This window comes from Triticum urartu, chromosome 6A (assembly GCF_056163025.1).
Source record: "Triticum urartu cultivar PI428250 chromosome 6A, HENAU_Tu73, whole genome shotgun sequence".
Lineage (NCBI taxonomy): Eukaryota > Viridiplantae > Streptophyta > Magnoliopsida > Poales > Poaceae > Triticum > Triticum urartu.
Window position 1 is genome coordinate 65,928,829 of NC_141878.1, and position 17,640 is coordinate 65,946,468.

A 17,640-nucleotide genomic window follows, 5' to 3' on the forward strand; every position below is an offset into this window, starting at 1 on the left:
CTCTTCAAGGGTGCATGACCATAAAAGATATTACTCATATAAATAGAACAACCATTATTATCTGATTTAAATGAATAACTGTCTCGCATCAAACAAGATCCAGATATAATGTTCATGCTCAACGCTGGCACCAAATAACAATTATTTAGGTCTAATACTAATCCCGAAGGTAGATGTAGAGGTAGCGTGCCGACCGCGATCACATCGACTTTGGAACCGTTTCCCACGCGCATCGTCACCTCATCCTTCGCCAGTGTTCGCTTAATCCGTAGTCCCTGTTTCGAGTTGCAAATATTAGTAACAGAACCAGTATCAAATACCCAGGTGCTACTGCGAGCTCTAGTAAGGTACACATCAATAACATGTATATCACATATACCTTTGTTCACCTTGCCATCCTTCTTATCCGCCAAATACTTGGGGCAGTTCCGATTCCAGTGACCAGTCTGCTTGCAGTAGAAGCACTCAGTTTCAGGCTTAGGTCAAGATTTGGGTTTCTTCTCTAGAGCAGCAACTTTCTTGCTGTTCTTTTTGAAGTTCCCCTTCTTCTTCCCTTTGCCTTTTTCTTGAAACTAGTGGTCTTGTTGACCATCAACACTTGATGCTCCTTCTTGATTTCTACCTCCGCAGCTTTCAGCATTGCGAAGAGCTCGGGAATTGTCTTATTCATCCCTTGCATATTATAGTTCATCATGAAGCTCTTGTAGCTAGGTGGAAGTGATTGGAGAATTCTGTCAATGACGCAATCATCTGGAAGATTAACTCCCAATTGAATCAAGTGATTATTATACCCAGACATTTTGAGTATATGCTCACTGACAGAACTGTTCTCCTCCATCTTGCAGCTATAGAACTTTTTGGAGACTTCATATCTCTCAATTCGGGCATTTGCTTGAAATATTAACTTCAACTCCTGGAACATCTCATATGCTCCATGACGTTCAAAACGTCATTGAAGTCCCGATTCTAAGCCGTAAAGCATGGCACACTGAACTATCGAGTAGTCATCAGCTTTGCTCTACCAGACGTTCATAACATCTGGTGTTGCTCCAGCAGCAGGCCTGGCACCCGGCGGTGCTTCCAGGACGTAATTCTTCTGTGCAGCAATGAGGATAATCCTCAAGTTACGGACCCAGTCCGTGTAATTGCTACCATCATCTTTCAACTTTGCTTTCTCAAGGAACGCATTAAAATTCAACGGAACAACAGCACGGGCCATCTATCTACAATCAAACATAAACAAGCAAGATACTATCAGGTACTAAGTTCATGATAAACTTAAGTTCAATTAATCATATTACTAAAGAACTCCCACTTAGATAGACATCCCTCTAATCCTCTAAGTGATCACGTGATCCAAATCAACTAAACCATGTCCGATCATCACGTGAGATGGAGTAGTTTCATTGGTGAACATCACTATGTTGATCATATCTACTATATGATTCATGCTCGACCTTTCGGTCTCCGTGTTCCGAGGCCATATCTGTATATGCTTGGCTCGTCAAGTATAACCTGAGTATTCCGCGTGTGCAACTGTTTTGCCCCCGTTGTATTTGAACGTAGAGCCTATCACACCCGATAATCACATGGTGTCTCAGCACGAAGAACTTTCACAACGGTGCATACTCAGGGAGAACACTTCTTGATAATTAGTGAGAGATCATCTTAAAATGCTACCGTCAATCAAAGCAAGATAAGATGCATAAAAGATAAACATCACATGCAATCAATATAAGTGATATGATATGGCCATCATCATCTTGTGCTTGGGATCTCCATCTTCGAAGCACCGTCATGATCACCATCGTCACCGGCGCGACACCTTGATCTCCATCATAGCATCGTTGTCGTCTCGCCAATCTTATGCTTCCACGACTATCGCTACCGCTTACTGATAAAGTAAAGCATTACAGCGCAATTGCATTGCATACAATAAAGCGACAACCATATGGCTCCTGCCAGTTGCCGATAACTTGGTTATAAAACATGATCATCTCATACAATAAAATTTAGCGTCATGTCTTGACCATATCACATCACAACATGCCCTGCAAAAACAAGTTAGACGCCCTCTACTTTGTTTGTTGCAAGTTTTACGTGGCTGCTACGGGCTTAAGCAAGAACCAATCTTTCCTACGCATCAAAACCACAACGATAGTTTGTCAAGTTGTTGCTGTTTTAACCTTCGCAAGGACCGGGCGTAGCCACACTCGGTTCAACTAAAGTTGGAGAAACTGAAACCCGCCAGCCACCTATGTGCAAAGCACGTCGGTAGAACCAGTCTCGCGTAAGCGTACGCGTAATGTCGGTCCGGGCCGCTTCATCCAACAATACCGCCGAACCAAAGTATGACATGCTGGTAAGCAGTATGACTTATATCGCCCACAACTCACTTGTGTTCTACTCGTGCACAACATCAACACATAAAACCTGGCTCTGATACCACTGTTGGGGAACGTAGTAATTTCAAAAAAATTCCTACGCACACGCAAGATCATGGTGATGCATAGCAACAAGAGGGGGGAGTGTTGTCTACGTACCCTCATAGACCGAAAGCGGAAGCGTTATGACAACGCGGTTGATGCAGTCGTACGTCTTCACGGCCCGACCGATCAAGCACCGAAACTACGGAACCTCCGAGTTTTAGCACACATTCAGCTCGATGACGATCCCCGGACTCCGATCCAGCAAAGTGTCGGGGAAGAGTTCCGTCAGCACGACGGCGTGGTGACGATCTTGATGTTCTACCGTCGCATGGCTTCGCCTAAGCACCGCTACAATATTATCGAGGAGTATGGTGGAAGGGGGCACCGCACACGAGTAAGAAAACGATCACGAGGATCAACTTGTGTGTCTAGAGGTGCCCCCTGCCCCCGTATATAAAGGAGCAAAGGGGGAGGCCGGCCGGCCCTAGGGCGCGCCAAGGAGGAGGAGTCCTCCTCGTAGTAGGAGTAGGACTCCCTTCTTTCCTACTCCTACTAGGAGGGGGAAAGGAAGGGGGAGACGGAGAAGGAAAGGGGGGCGCCCCCCCCCTCTCCTAGTCCAATTCGGACTAGAGGGGGAGGGGGCGTGCGGCCCACCCTGGCCGCCCCTCTCTCTCTCCACTAGGGCCCATAAGGCCCATTACTTCTCCCGGGGGGTTCCGGTAACCCTCCGGCACTCCGGTTTTCTCTGAAATCACCCGGAACACTTCCGGTGTCCGAATATAGCCGTCCAATATATCAATATTTATGTCTCGACCATTTCGAGACTCCTCGTCATGTCCATGATCACATCCGGGACTCCGAACAAACTTCGGTACATCAAAATATATAAACTCATAAGGAAACTGTCATCGTAATGTTAAGCGTGCGGACCCTACGGGTTCGAGAACAATGTAGACATGACCGAGACATGTCTCCGGTCAATAACCAATAGCGGAACCTGGATGCTCATATTGGCTCCCACATATTCTACGAAGATCTTTATCGGTCAGACCGCATAACAACATACTTTGTTCCCTTTCTCATCGGTATGTTACTTGCCCGAGATTCGATCGTCGGTATCTCAATACCTAGTTCAATCTCATTACCGGCAAGTCTCTTTACTCGTTTCGTAATACATCATCTCGTAACTAACTCATTAGTTGCAATGCTTGCAAGGCTTATGTGATGTGCATTACCGAGAGGGCCCGGAGATACCTCTTCGACAATCGGAGTGACAAATCCTAATCTCGAAATATGCCAACCCAACATGTACCTTTGGAGACACCTGTAGAGCTCCTTTATAATCACCCAGTTACGTTGTGACGTTTGGTAGCACACAAAGTGTTCCTCTGGCAAACGGGAGTTGCATAATCTCATAGTCATAGGAACATGTATAAGTCATGAAGAAAGCAATAGCAACATACTAAATGATCGGGTGCTAAGCTAATGGAATGGGTCATGTCAATCACATCATTCTCCTAATGATGTGATCCCGTTAATCAAATGACAACACATGTCTATGGTTAGGAAACATAACCATCTTCGATTAACGAGCTAGTCAAGTAGAGGCACACTAGTGACATTTAGTTTGTCTATGTATTCACACAAGTATTATGTTTCCGAATAATACAATTCTAGCATGAATAATAAACTTTTATCATGATATAAGGAAATAAATAATAACTTTATTATTGCCTCTAGGGCATATTTCCTTCACGATTACCCCGAAAACCTTCGCGATGGCCGAAACTTGACTTCCTATATATAAATCTTCACCTCCGGACCATTCTGGAACTCCTCGTGACGTCCAGGATCTCATCCGGGACTTCGAACAACTTTCGGGTTAACGTATACTAATATCTCAACAACCCTAGAATCACCGAACTTTAAGTGTGTAGACCCTACGGGTTCGGGAGACACGCAGACATGATCGAGACGACTCTCCAGTCAATAACCAACAGCGGGATCTGGATACCCATGTTGGCTCCCACATGCTCCTCGATGATCTCATCGGATGAACCACGATGTCGAGGATTCAATCAATCCGTATACAATTCCCTTTGTCAATCGGTACGTTACTTGCCCGAGACTCGATCGTCGGTATCCCAATAGCTCGTTCAATCTCGTTACCGGCAAGTCACTTTACTCGTACCGTAATGCATGATCTCGTGATCAACCACTTGGTCACATTGAGCTCATTATGATGATGCATTACCGAGTGGGCCCAGAGATACCTCTCCGTCATACAGAGTGACAAATCCCAGTCTCGATTCGTGCCAACCCAACAGACACTTTCGGAGATACCTGTAGTGTACCTTTATAGTCACCCAGTTACGTTGTGACGTTTGGCACACCCAAAGCACTCCTACGGTATCCGGGAGTTGCACAATATCATGGTCTAAGGAAATGATACTTGACATTCGGAAAAGCTACAGCAAACGAACTACACGATCTTTGAGCTATGCTTAGGATTGGGACTTGTCCATCACATCATTCTCCTAATGATGTGATCCCGTTATCAAAATGACATCCAATGTCCATAGTCAGGAAACCATGACTATCTTTTGATCAACGAGCTAGTCAACTAGAGGCTCACTATGGACGTGTTGTGGTCTATGTATTCACACATGTATTACGATTTCCGGATAACACAATTATAGCATGAACAATAGACAATTATCATGAACAAAGAAATATAATAATAATCATTTTATTATTGCCTCTAGGGCATATTTCCAACAGTCTCCCACTTGCACTAGAGTCAATAGTCTAGTTACATTGTGATGAATCGAACACCCATGTAGTTCTGGCGTTGATCATGTTTTGCTCTAGGGAGAGGTTTAATCAACGGATCTGCCACATTCAGGTCCGTATGTACTTTACAAATCTCTATGTCTCCATTTTGAACACTTTCACGAATGGAGTTGAAGCGACGCTTGATATGCCTGGTCTTCCTGTGAAACCTGGGCTCCTTGGCAAGGGCAATAGCTCCAGTGTTGTCACAGAAGAGAGTCATCGGGCCCGACGCATTGGGTATGACTCCTAGGTCGGTAATGAACTCCTTCACCCAGATTGCCTCTTGTGCTTCCTCCGAGGCTGCCATGTACTCCGCTTCACATGTAGATCCCGCCACAACGCTTTGCTTGCAACTGCACCAGCTTACTGCCCCACCATTCAAAATATACACGTATCCGGTTTGTGACTTGGAGTCATCCAGATCTGTGTCAAAGCTAGCATTGACGTAACCCTTTACGACGAGCTCTTCATCACCTCCATAAATGAGAAACATATCCTTAGTCCTCTTCAGGTACTTCAGGATATTCTTAACCGCTGTCCAGTGTTCCATGCCGGGATTACTTTGGTACCTTCCTACCAAACTTACGGCAAGGTTTACATCAGGTCTGGTACACAGCATAGCATACATGATAGACCCTATGGCTGAGGCATAGGGGACGACACTCATCTTTTCTCTATCTTCTGCCATGGTCAGGCATTGAGCCGTGCTCAATCTCGTACCTTGCAATACAGGCAAGAACCCCTTCTTTGACTGATCCATTTTGAACTTCTTCAATATCTTTTCAAGGTACGTACTCTGTGAAAGACCAATGAGGCGTCTCGATCTATCTCTATAGATCTTGATGCCTAATATATAAGCAGCTTCTCCAAGATCCTTCATTGAAAAACACTTGTTCAAGTAGGCCTTTATGCTTTCCAAGAATTCTATATCATTTCCCATCAACAGTATGTCATCCACATACAATATGAGAAATGCTACAGAGCTCCCACTCACTTTCTTGTAAATGCAGGCTTCTCCATAAGTCTGCGTAAACCCAAACGCTTTGATCATCTCATCAAAACGAATGTTCCAACTCTGAGATGCTTGCACCAGCCCATAAATCGAGCGTTGGAGCTTGCACACCTTGTCAGCATTCTTAGGATCGACAAAACCTTCCGGCTGCATCATATACATTTCTTCCTTAAGGAAACCATTAAGGAATGCCGTTTTGACGTCCATTTGCCATATCTCATAATCATAGAATGCGGCAATTACTAACATGATTCGGACGGACTTCAGCTTCGCTACGGGTGAGAAAGTCTCATCGTAGTCAACCCCTTGAACTTGTCGATAACCCTTAGCGACAAGCCGAGCTTTATAGATGGTTACGTTACCATCCGCGTCTGTCTTCTTCTTAAAGATCCATTTATTTTCTATGGCTCGCCGATCATCGGGCAAGTCAGTCAAACTCCATATTTCGTTTTCATACATGGATCCTATCTCGGATTTCATGGCTTCCAGCCATTTGTCGGAATCCGGGCCCGCCATCGCTTCTTCATAGTTCGAAGGTTCACCATTGTCTAACAACATGATTTCCAAGACAGCGTTGCTGTACCACTCTGGTGCGGAACGTGTCCTCGTGGACCTACGAAGTTCAGTAGCAACTTGATCTGAAGTTTCATGATCATCATCATCAACTTCCTCTCTAGTCGGTGCAGGCACCTCAGGAACATTTTCTTGAGCTGCGCCACTCACCGGTTCAAGAGGTAATACTTCATCAAGTTCTACTTTTCTCCCACTTATTTCTTTCGAGAGAAACTCTTTCTCTATAAAGGACCCATTCTTGGCAACAAAGATCTTGCCTTCGGATCTGAGGTAGAAGGTATACCCAATAGTTTCTTTAGGGTATCCTATGAAGACGCATTTTCCGATTTGGGTTCGAGCTTTTCAGGTTGAAGTTTCTTGACATAAGCATCGCATCCCCAAACTTTTAGAAACGACAGCTTAGGTTTCTTCCCAAACCATAATTCATACGGTGTCGTCTCAACGGATTTCGACGGAGCCCTATTTAAAGTGAACGCGGCAGTCTCTAAAGCATAGCCCCAAAATGACAGCGGTAGATCGGTAAGAGACATCATAGATCGCACCATATCCAATAGAGTGCGATTACGACGTTCGGACACACCATTACGCTGAGGTGTTCCAGGCGGCGTGAGTTGTGAAACTATTCCACATTTTCTTAAGTGTGTGCCAAATTCGTGACTCAAGTATTCTCCCCCACGATCTGATCGCAAGAACTTGATTTTCCTGTCATGTTGATTCTCAACCTCGCTCTGAAATTCCTTGAACTTTTCAAAGGTATCAGACTTTTGTTTCATTAAGTAGACATACCCATATCTACTCAAGTCATTAGTGAGGGTGAGAACATAACGATAGCCACCGCGAGCCTCAACACTCATTGGACCGCACACATCAGTATATATGATTTCCAATAAGTTGGTTGCTCCCTCCATTGTTCCTAAGAATTGAGTCTTGGTCATTTTACCCATGAGGCATGGTTCGCACGTGTCAAATGATTCGTAATCAAGAGACTCCAAAAGTCCATCTGCATGGAGCTTCTTCATGTGTTTAACACCTATGTGACCAAGGCGGCAGTGCCACAAGTATGTGGGACTATCATTATCAACCTTACATCTTTTGGTATTCACACTATGAATATGTGTAACATTACGCTCGAGATTCATTAAGAATAAACCATTCACCAACGGAGCATGACCATAAAACATATCTCTCATATAAATAGAACAACCACTATTCTCGGATTTAAATGAGTAGCCATCTCGAATTAAACGAGATCCTGATACAATGTTCATGCTCAAAGCTCGCACTAAATAACAATTATTGAGGTTTAAAACTAATCCCGTAGGTAAATGTAGAGGTAGCGTGCCGACAGCGATCACATCGACCTTGGAACCATTCCCGACGCGCATCGTCACCTTGTCCTTCGCCAGTCTCCGCTTATTCCGCAGCTCCTGCTTTGAGTTACAAATGTGAGCAACCGCACAGGTATCAAATACCCAGGAGCTACTACGAGTACTGGTAAGGTACACATCAATTACATGTATATCACATATACCTTTAGTGTTGCCGGCCTTCTTGTTCGCTAAGTATTTGGGGCAGTTTCGCTTCCAGTGACCACTTCCCTTGCAATAAAAACACTCGGTCTCAGGCTTGGGTCCATTCTTTGGCTTCTTCCCGGCAGCTTGCTTACCGGGCGCGGCAACTCCCTTGCCGTCCTTCTTGAAGTTCTTCTTACCCTTGCCTTTCACTACTAGGAAAAGGGCTACTAATGGCGCACCAGTTTTGCCTACTAATGGCGCATCACTGGTGCGCCATTAGTATCATGCCACTAGTATTTTTTACTAATGGCGCACCACTGGTGCGCCATTAGTATAGGCCACTGGTGCGCCATTAGTATTTTTGAATTTTGAAGGCGGGAAATAGTAGTGGCGCACCATCTAACCCCCACCGTGCGCCATTGCTATTTTTAAATTTTGAATTTGGATCTGGATCGTGATTTTTTTGCCCATTTTTTGCTTGTTTTTTGGCATGATATTATTTCAAATTTTGTTCCTGTTTTTGGATCTTTTATGTTCTTTTGCCGTGTTCTTTTGCCGGAGAGGAGTTCGCTGGAGAGGAGGAGGAGGAGGTCACCGGAGAGGCGCTCGCCTACATCGCCGGAGAGGAGGAGGAGTTCGCCAGAGAGGAGGAGGAGGAGGAGGTCGCCGGAGAGGAGGAGGAGGAGGAGGTCGCCGGAGAGGAGTTCACCGGAGCATCAGAGAGGAGGAAGGAGAAACCATGAGGGGATGGGAGGAGAGGAGGGAGGAGGAGCTCACCGGAGAGGAGGGAGGAGAAACCGTGAGGGGAGGGGAGGGGAGGAGAGGAGGGAGGAGAGGAGGGAGGAGGAGGTCGCCGGAGAGGAGGAGGAGGTCCCCGGAGAGGAGGAGGAGGTCGCCGGAGAGGAGGAGGAGGAGGAGGAGGTCGTCGGAGAGGAGGAGGGTAGTATGGTGGAGGAGAGAAGGGAAGATGGAGTGGAGGAGAGGTGGAGTGGAGGAGAAAAATGAAGGAGGAGAGGACCACACCCAGCCATATATATGGCATAGTAATGGCGCACCGTGGGCAGGTGCGCCATTACTAACTCTTTTTTATTTTTTTTATTTATTTTGAATTTTGAAGGCAGGAAGATACTAATGGCGCACCATGGGCAGGTGCGCGATTAGTAAATTTTTTATTCTTTTGACTTATTTTGAATTTTGAAGGCGGGAAGATAGTAATGGCGCACCATGGGTAGGTGCGCCATTAGTAAGTTTGATTTTTTTTGAATTTTTTTGCCTCTCCAGATCTTAAAAGCCTCGTATTTTTTTCTGTTAGGTTTTTGAGGATTTTGAAAATGTTTAACGGGGTTCCCCCGGTTAAATTCGGATGTAACTTTTCGAGTAGATGATTTTTCATATAAAAAACTTTTTCATCCGAGTTCATACGCAAAAGTTATGCCCATTTTACAAATTCTCGAGAGATTTCGCAAATAAAGTCGAAATTCATATTTGCAAATTTTCACAACAACTAGACCACATATCACATGGAAAACTTATTTTCTTTTATTTTTTTGACATTTCCGTCATTTTTGTTTATTTTTTAAAAAACTGAAAAGGCGGTCCACGGGGGGGTGCATTCGGTGGAAGTGGTGGCCAAATTACTAATGGCGCACCGTAGGGGTGGTGCGCCATTACTAGTTAAAAAAGTTACTAATGGCGCACCGTGGGAGTGGTGCGCCATTACTAGTTCAACTAGTAATGGCGCACCACTCCCACGGTGCGCCATTAATAGTTTTGATGAAATTTAAAAAAAAATTACTAATGGTGCACCAACACATGGTGCGCCATTAGTATATAGTAATGGCGCACCACATGTCTGGTGCGCCATTAGTGTCAATTCCATCTATAGCCCTTTTCCTAGTAGTGTTTCTTGAACTTAGTGGTTTTATTCACCATCAACACTTGATGTTCCTTTTTGATTTCCACCTCTGCTGATTTCAGCATTGAATATTCCTCAGGAATGGTCTTTTCCATCCCCTGCATATTGAAGTTCATCACAAAGCTCTTGTAACTCGGTGGAAGCGACTGAAGAATTCTGTCAATGACCGCGTCATCCGGGAGATTAACTCCCAGCTGAGTCAAGCGGTTATGTAACCCAGACATTTTGAGTATGTGCTCACTGAGAGAACTATTTTCCTCCATCTTACAGCTGAAGAACTTGTCGGAGACTTCATATATCTCGACCCGGGCATGAGCTTGGAAAACCATTTTCAGCTCTTCGAACATCTCATATGCTCCGTGTCTCTCAAAACGCTTTTGGAGCCCCGGTTCTAAGCTGTAAAGCATGCCGCACTGAACGAGGGAGTAATCATCAGCACGTGACTGCCAAGCGTTCATAACGTCTTGGTTCTCTAAGATGGGTGCGTCACCTAGTGGTGCTTCTAGGACATAATCTTTCTTGGCAGCTATGAGGATGATCCTCAGGTTCCGGACCCAGTCCGTATAGTTGCTGCCATCATCTTTCAGCTTGGTTTTCTCTAGGAACGCGTTGAAGTTGAGGACAACGTGGGCCAGTTGATCTACAAGACATATTGTAAAGACTTTAGACTAAGTTCATGATAATTAAGTTCATCTAATCAAATTATTCAATGAACTCCCACTCAGATAGACATCCCTCCAGTCATCTAAGTGAAACATGATCTGAGTTAACTAGGTCGTGTCCGATCATCACGTGAGACGGACTAGTCAACATCGATGAACATCTTCATGTTGATCGAATCTTCTATACGACTCATGATCGACCTTTCGGTCTTCCGTGTTCCGAGGCCATGTCTGTACATGCTAGGCTCGTCAAGTCAACCTAAGTGTATTGCGTGTGCAAATCTGGCTTACACCCGTTGTATTCGAACGTTAGAATCTATCACACCCGATCATCACGTGGTGCTTCGAAACAACGAACCTTCGCAATGGTGCACAGTTAGGGGGAACACTTTCTTGAAATTATTACGAGGGATCATCTTATTTAAGCTATCGTCGTTCTAAGCAAATAAGATGTAAAACATGATAAACATCACATGCAATCAAATAGTGACATGATATGGCCAATATCATTTGCTCCTTTTGATCTCCATCTTCGAGGCTTCATGATCATCGTTGTCACCGGCATCACACCATGATCTCCATCATCATGATCTCCATCATCGTGTCTTCTTGAAGTTGTCTCGTCATCTATTACTTCTACTACTATGGCTAACGCTTTAGCAATAAAATAAAGTAATTACATGAAGTTTATGTTGACATGCAGGTCATAAATAAATAAAGACAACTCCTATGGCTCCTGCCGGTTGTCATACTCATCGACATGCAAGTCGTGATTCCTATTACAAGAACATGATCAATCTCATACATCACATATATCATTCATTACATCCTTTTGGTCATATCACATCACACGGCACATGCTGCAAAAACAAGTTAGACATTCTCTAATTGTTGTTGCAAGTTTTTACATGGCTGCTATAGGTTTCTAGCAAGAACGTTTCTTACCTACGCCAAAACCACAACGTGATATGCCAGTTTCTATTTACCCTTCATAAGGACCCTTTTCATCGAATCCGATCCGACTAAAGTAGGAGAGACAGACACCCGCCAGCCACCTTATGCAACTAGTGCATGTCAATCGGTGGAACCAGTCTCACGTAAGCGTACGTGTAAGGTCGGTCCGGGCCGCTTCATCCCACGATGCCGCCGAATCAAGATAAGACTAGTAACGGCAAGCAAATTGACAATATCCACGCCCACAACTGCTTTGTGTTCTACTCATGCATAGAAACTACGCATAGACCTAGCTCATGATGCCACTGTTGGGGAACGTAGCAGAATTTTAAAATTTTCTATGCATCACCAAGATCAATCTATGGAGTCATCTAGCAACGAGGGAGAAAGGAGTGCATCTACATACCCTTGTAGATCGCGCGCGGAAGCGTTCAAGAGAACGGGGTTGATGGAGTCGTACTCGTCGTGATCCAAATCACCGATGACCTAGCGTCGAACGGACGGCACCTCCGCGTTCAACACACGTACGGTTGGGAAGACGTCCCCTCCAACTTGATCCAGCAAGGGGAAAGGAGAGGTTGATGAAGATCCAGCAGCACGACGTCGTGGTGGTGTAAGCAACGGTGATCTCGGCAGGGCTTCGCCAAGCACAGGGAGATGGAGGAGTGTCACGGGAGGGAGAGGGAGAGGCCAGGGGCTAGGGTGCGGCTGCCCTCCCTCCCCCCACTATTTATAGGACCCCTAGGGGGGTGCCGGCCCTAGGAGGTGCCATCTCCAAGGGGGGGCGGCGGCCAAGGGGTTGGCTTGCCCCCCAAGGCAAGTGGGGCGCCCCCCACCCCTAGGGTTTTCCAACCCTAAGCGCAGGGGGAGGCCCATGGGGGGCGCACCAGCCCACTAGGGGCTGGTTCCCCTCCCACTTCAGCCCATGGGGCCCTCCGGGATAGGTGGCCCCACCCGGTGGACCCCCGGGACCCTTCCGGTGGTCCCGGTACAATACCGATTACCCCGAAAACCTTCCCGATGGCCGAAACTTGACTTCCTATATATAAATCTTCACCTCCGGACCATTCTGGATCTCCTCGTGACGTCCGGGATCTCATCCGGGACTTCGAACAACTTTCGGGTTACAGTATACTAATATCTCAACAACCCTAGCGTCACCGAACCTTAAGTGTGTAGACCCTATGGGTTCGGGAGACACGCAGACATGACCGAGACGACTCTCCGGTCAATAACCAACAGCGGGATCTGGATACCCATGTTGGCTCCCACATGCTCCTCGATGATCTCATCGGATGAACCACGATGTCGAGGATTCAATCAATCCGTATACAATTCCCTTTATCAATCGGTACGTTACTTGCCCGAGACTCGATCGTCGGTATCCCAATACCTCGTTCAATCTCCTTACCGGCAAGTCCTTTACTCGTACCGTAATGCATGATCCCGTGATCAACCACTTGGTCACATTGAGCTCATTATGATGATGCATTACCGAGTGGGCCCAGAGATACCTCTCCGTCATACGGAGTGACAAATCCCAGTCTCGATTCGTGCCAACCCAACAGACACTTTTGGAGATACCTGTAGTGTACCTTTATAGTCATCCAGTTACGTTGTGACGTTTGGCACACCCAAAGCACTCCTACGGTATCCGGGAGTTGCACAATCTCATGGTCTAAGGAAATGATACTTGACATTCGGAAAAGCTACAGCAAACGAACTACACGATCTTTGAGCTATGCTTAGGATTGGGACTTGTCCATCACATCATTCTCCTAATGATGTGATCCCGTTATCAAAATGACATCCAATGTCCATAGTCAGGAAACCATGACTATCTTTTGATCAACGAGCTAGTCAACTAGAGGCTCACTATGGACGTGTTGTGGTCTATGTATTCACACATGTATTACGATTTCCGGATAACACAATTATAGCATGAACAATAGACAATTATCATGAACAAAGAGATATAATAATAACCATTTTATTATTGCCTCTAGGGCATATTTCCAACACGGCAGCGGCGCGGGGTGGTAGGGAGAGGGCGCAGCGGTGGTGGGTTGCGGCAGCGGCGGCGCGTGAAGGCGCGGCGGCGGCGGCGGCTACCCTAGGGTTAGACCGAAAAGGCTGATACCATGTAGAGGGATAAGTTATGGGCTGTGCAATCTCGATGTATTGATCGGTGCACCAGGCACGTATATATAAGTACAGAGGTGGGCCACAACCTCAACTATACAAAGGAAACAGGAGGTGGGCCCTACACACAAATATACACGTACACAATATACTCATCAGTTGTGTATGTATAAACTATTGGTACAGATGTTGAAATCTTTCATGAAAAGCACATGTTATTTAGACACTATATAGAAGTTTTGTATGCAGCAATAAAAAGGGCCTTGTGTTGATTTTGGCTAATTGGTTGGCTGTTACGTTGGCTCGCTCATTTATTTACATAAATAAAGAGGAATTATTTTTAGTTGTTGTGTTTATTCGGAGTTCTTCACTCTTCAGGTTCATGAAGTTTAATTATATATTTTTCGCCATGATGTGTTTGTTTTCATCATCATATGTAGTTTCATGTGCTTGGGTTGAACTCTTGTTTTGTTTAATTTTGCTCGGTTTAATTCTTAAGGTTTCGTAATTCCATGTGAGACGCCCTTGGATGTAGACGCCCTAGTGGATGCAAAAAGAATACCTGTCAAGCATGTTGGAGTTAAACCCGACTTTGGTTTCTCCCGTACTTGTGTACGTATGTGTCCGGCTAGGATTACGTGACCTTCACCGAGTAGGACTTGTATTAGTTGGTAGGTTAGCTAGCTAATATAAATACTCATGTACCCCGTTGTAATCAGCACTACCAAGGCCAGATCAAATCAATAAAAGTACAAAGGCTCGACACGAGCCTGTTACTATAACTCGGCGACTCCGCGTATTGTGTTTCGTCGACTTGGTCTACGCTAGCTAGCTAGACACAAGAATCCATCCACCACGGTGCTTGCCTGCTTGTTTACTATTGTACGTGCGGGTCTCTGTCAAAGCAGCCGGAAGCAATCGGCTGTAGCTTGTACATCGCTGCGTATTGTCGGAAAATACTCGACAACAGTGTCGTCGAGGTCGGGCATGTGCCAACAAAGCATGAGGCAGGACGTGATGAACGGGAAAAAGGCAAATTACAAAGGGTGTTGGGGATCAGAGATAAAGGAAGGTAAAGAGCTAGCATTCACCTCATGTAAACCTGGCTCTGCATCCTAGCAGCAAGGCACATCCATGCCCGCCGAAGGAAGAGCCCTTGCGTCCACCGGGAGGACATTCCGCGACTCATATGGCGTCGGCATGACGTTGAGAGAGACTCCACGCAGCATCCCGCGCAAGCATCGGGCACTCGCATCCCGCGCGTCCGCTGGACTCCTCGTGCTGGATCCCCTCGTGGAAGACGGCAAGACGGCTCGCCCGCAGCCCCGATATGTTCCTCTCCGGAGCGCTTGGTCATGTAAATGTGCTGTCTTGGCCCAGTTTACGAGAGTGCTTAGTTTTTTCTTCCGGAGTAGCAGCCCCTTAGGACAGTAGAGCCGATGGTCAAAAACGTCCAAATCATTAAAGGGGACGGCCGAAAATGCAAAACGTTGAGAGGCCTCGCTTTAGGCTCAGTTTTGTGGAAGTGTGGGGGTATTAAATCCTTCTCAAAGCTAAACTGTTTGATCCTAGAAAATAACCAGACCTGGATTGAAGAATACATGGACTAACCTGGATACACATGAAACCACTTCCGGAAAGACATTTTTAAATGTGAAAAAATTCGGAAAAAAAGTTGCACATGCACATCTTCATCTTCTATGTGCGCGCACAAGGTTTCATGGAAAAACAACATTTTCTTTAGCATGTGCAAAAAAGATTAAAAAATATCGAGGAACACTACTTAAAAGCACTGAAATTTGTCTTTTTTGTAGAGGCAAACTAAAAAGAGGTTTTTTTTTTTGCAAAACTTTGTGCCGCGCATGCATTTTGCTAAGATGCATGCGTGTAATTTTGTTTCGGATTTTTTGACATTTTAAAATGCATTCTTTTAAACGAGTTCATATGTATCCGGGTTCAGGATGTCCTCACTCGACTTGAATGTGCTAGATAAAGTACAACTCAGAGCCAGATCCGGCTAGGCTATAAATGGGAGACATATACTAGACGCTTCACTATTACAAAACCTCGAAATGCATGGTAGAAACATTTCTTTGCACCCACCTCACCTCTGTCACATTGACAATATACATTCGATTCATGCTTCAGTGTCCTCGTCTTTTCTTTTTTGAAACGGTCTTCTCATCTTTGAGCTTAGGCTTGAGAGCCATCAGGAATTTTCAAGACCGTTGCTCAAAGCCGACGAGAACTAAAAAATATTGCGTTTTCACGGGGAGCTCAAAGGGAAAGAACTTGCCATCATGCTTCCAGTCGAAGCTGGCCTCCCGCGATGCCGCACGACTCCTGGGGGTTAGCACACACAAATGTCATCACACATGTGCGTATGGAGACGGTGCACCTAGCAAGGAGACCTTGGACTTGATCATGTGGCATCAGCGGACTGTTAGATTGTATATTGGGTCGCTGCCGGAGTGGTCGTCCAGCGTCTAAACAAAATTCCCGCTGGTTCGCGCCTGTGTACCTCCACCGAGAGCTGAGAGAGAAAGATTGCGGTTGCTAGGGTTTTTTCCACTCTGGAATCGAGGATCCATGCACTGAAGAGATGTGACCGTACCGCCGGTACAGGAAAGACCAAAGCAGCGAGCAGATCAATAAGTTGTGGGTTGTCTATTAGCGTCACATGTTACATTTTTCTGCATTTTATAGTAGACTACTGAAGTCTCCGATTTTTGTCTAGTTGTTTGTCGACTGCCATTCATTGGATACTTACTAACAAGCATGATCTTTATCGAGTTCCTAAGCAAAAGGAGGCCACTTGGTAAATCGCACGTTTGCTGAGTTCCTGTCCTGTGGCAATGGACAAACACATGTTTTGCCAAATTCCTGCCACGTGGCACTTGACAAACATATGTTTTGCCCAGTTTATGCCATGTGACACTCGGCAAACCCTTCTTTTTTTTCTTTTTCTACTCTCTTTTTTCTTTTTATTTCTTTCATATATTATTTGTACGAAAATGATAAATCCTGGACGTTCGGGACTTGCCCGTGGCAAATCAAACGTCTTTTTATGGCAACTTAGTTAATGCAAGGATGACAAGTTTAGTTGATAAGCATGGCAATTTTCTGGCAAACAACAAACTGAAGACGGAATTGCCATGCTTGACAACTAAACTTGTCATTTTTTGTGTATATAAATTGCCAAAATAAAAACTTTCGATTTGCCATGGGAAAATCACAAACGTTCGGTACTTACCGGCATCCCTATTTATATGCATATGCTCCACACACCCTTCACCGGTGATAAGCACACAAACAGGATAGGGAAAGGGCGGGGATAACGTTATTCCTACACTGGGGCAACATTTTTGCCTTGATACCTTAAATCAAACACGACGAATACCTAAAGAACAATAGAAAAAAAATCACCCACGCTACTGCATGCCAGGTCAACATTGATGTCGAGCTCGCCACCCTTCAGAACCATGCACCGACGCCCTCTTCTCCGATGACCTAGCCAGGCCAGGCCTTCGTTGAGGATCGTTGCGCTGCAACACTAACACTGCGTGGAGCATCCCCGTTGCAGGCCCACAACAATCCACCAAAC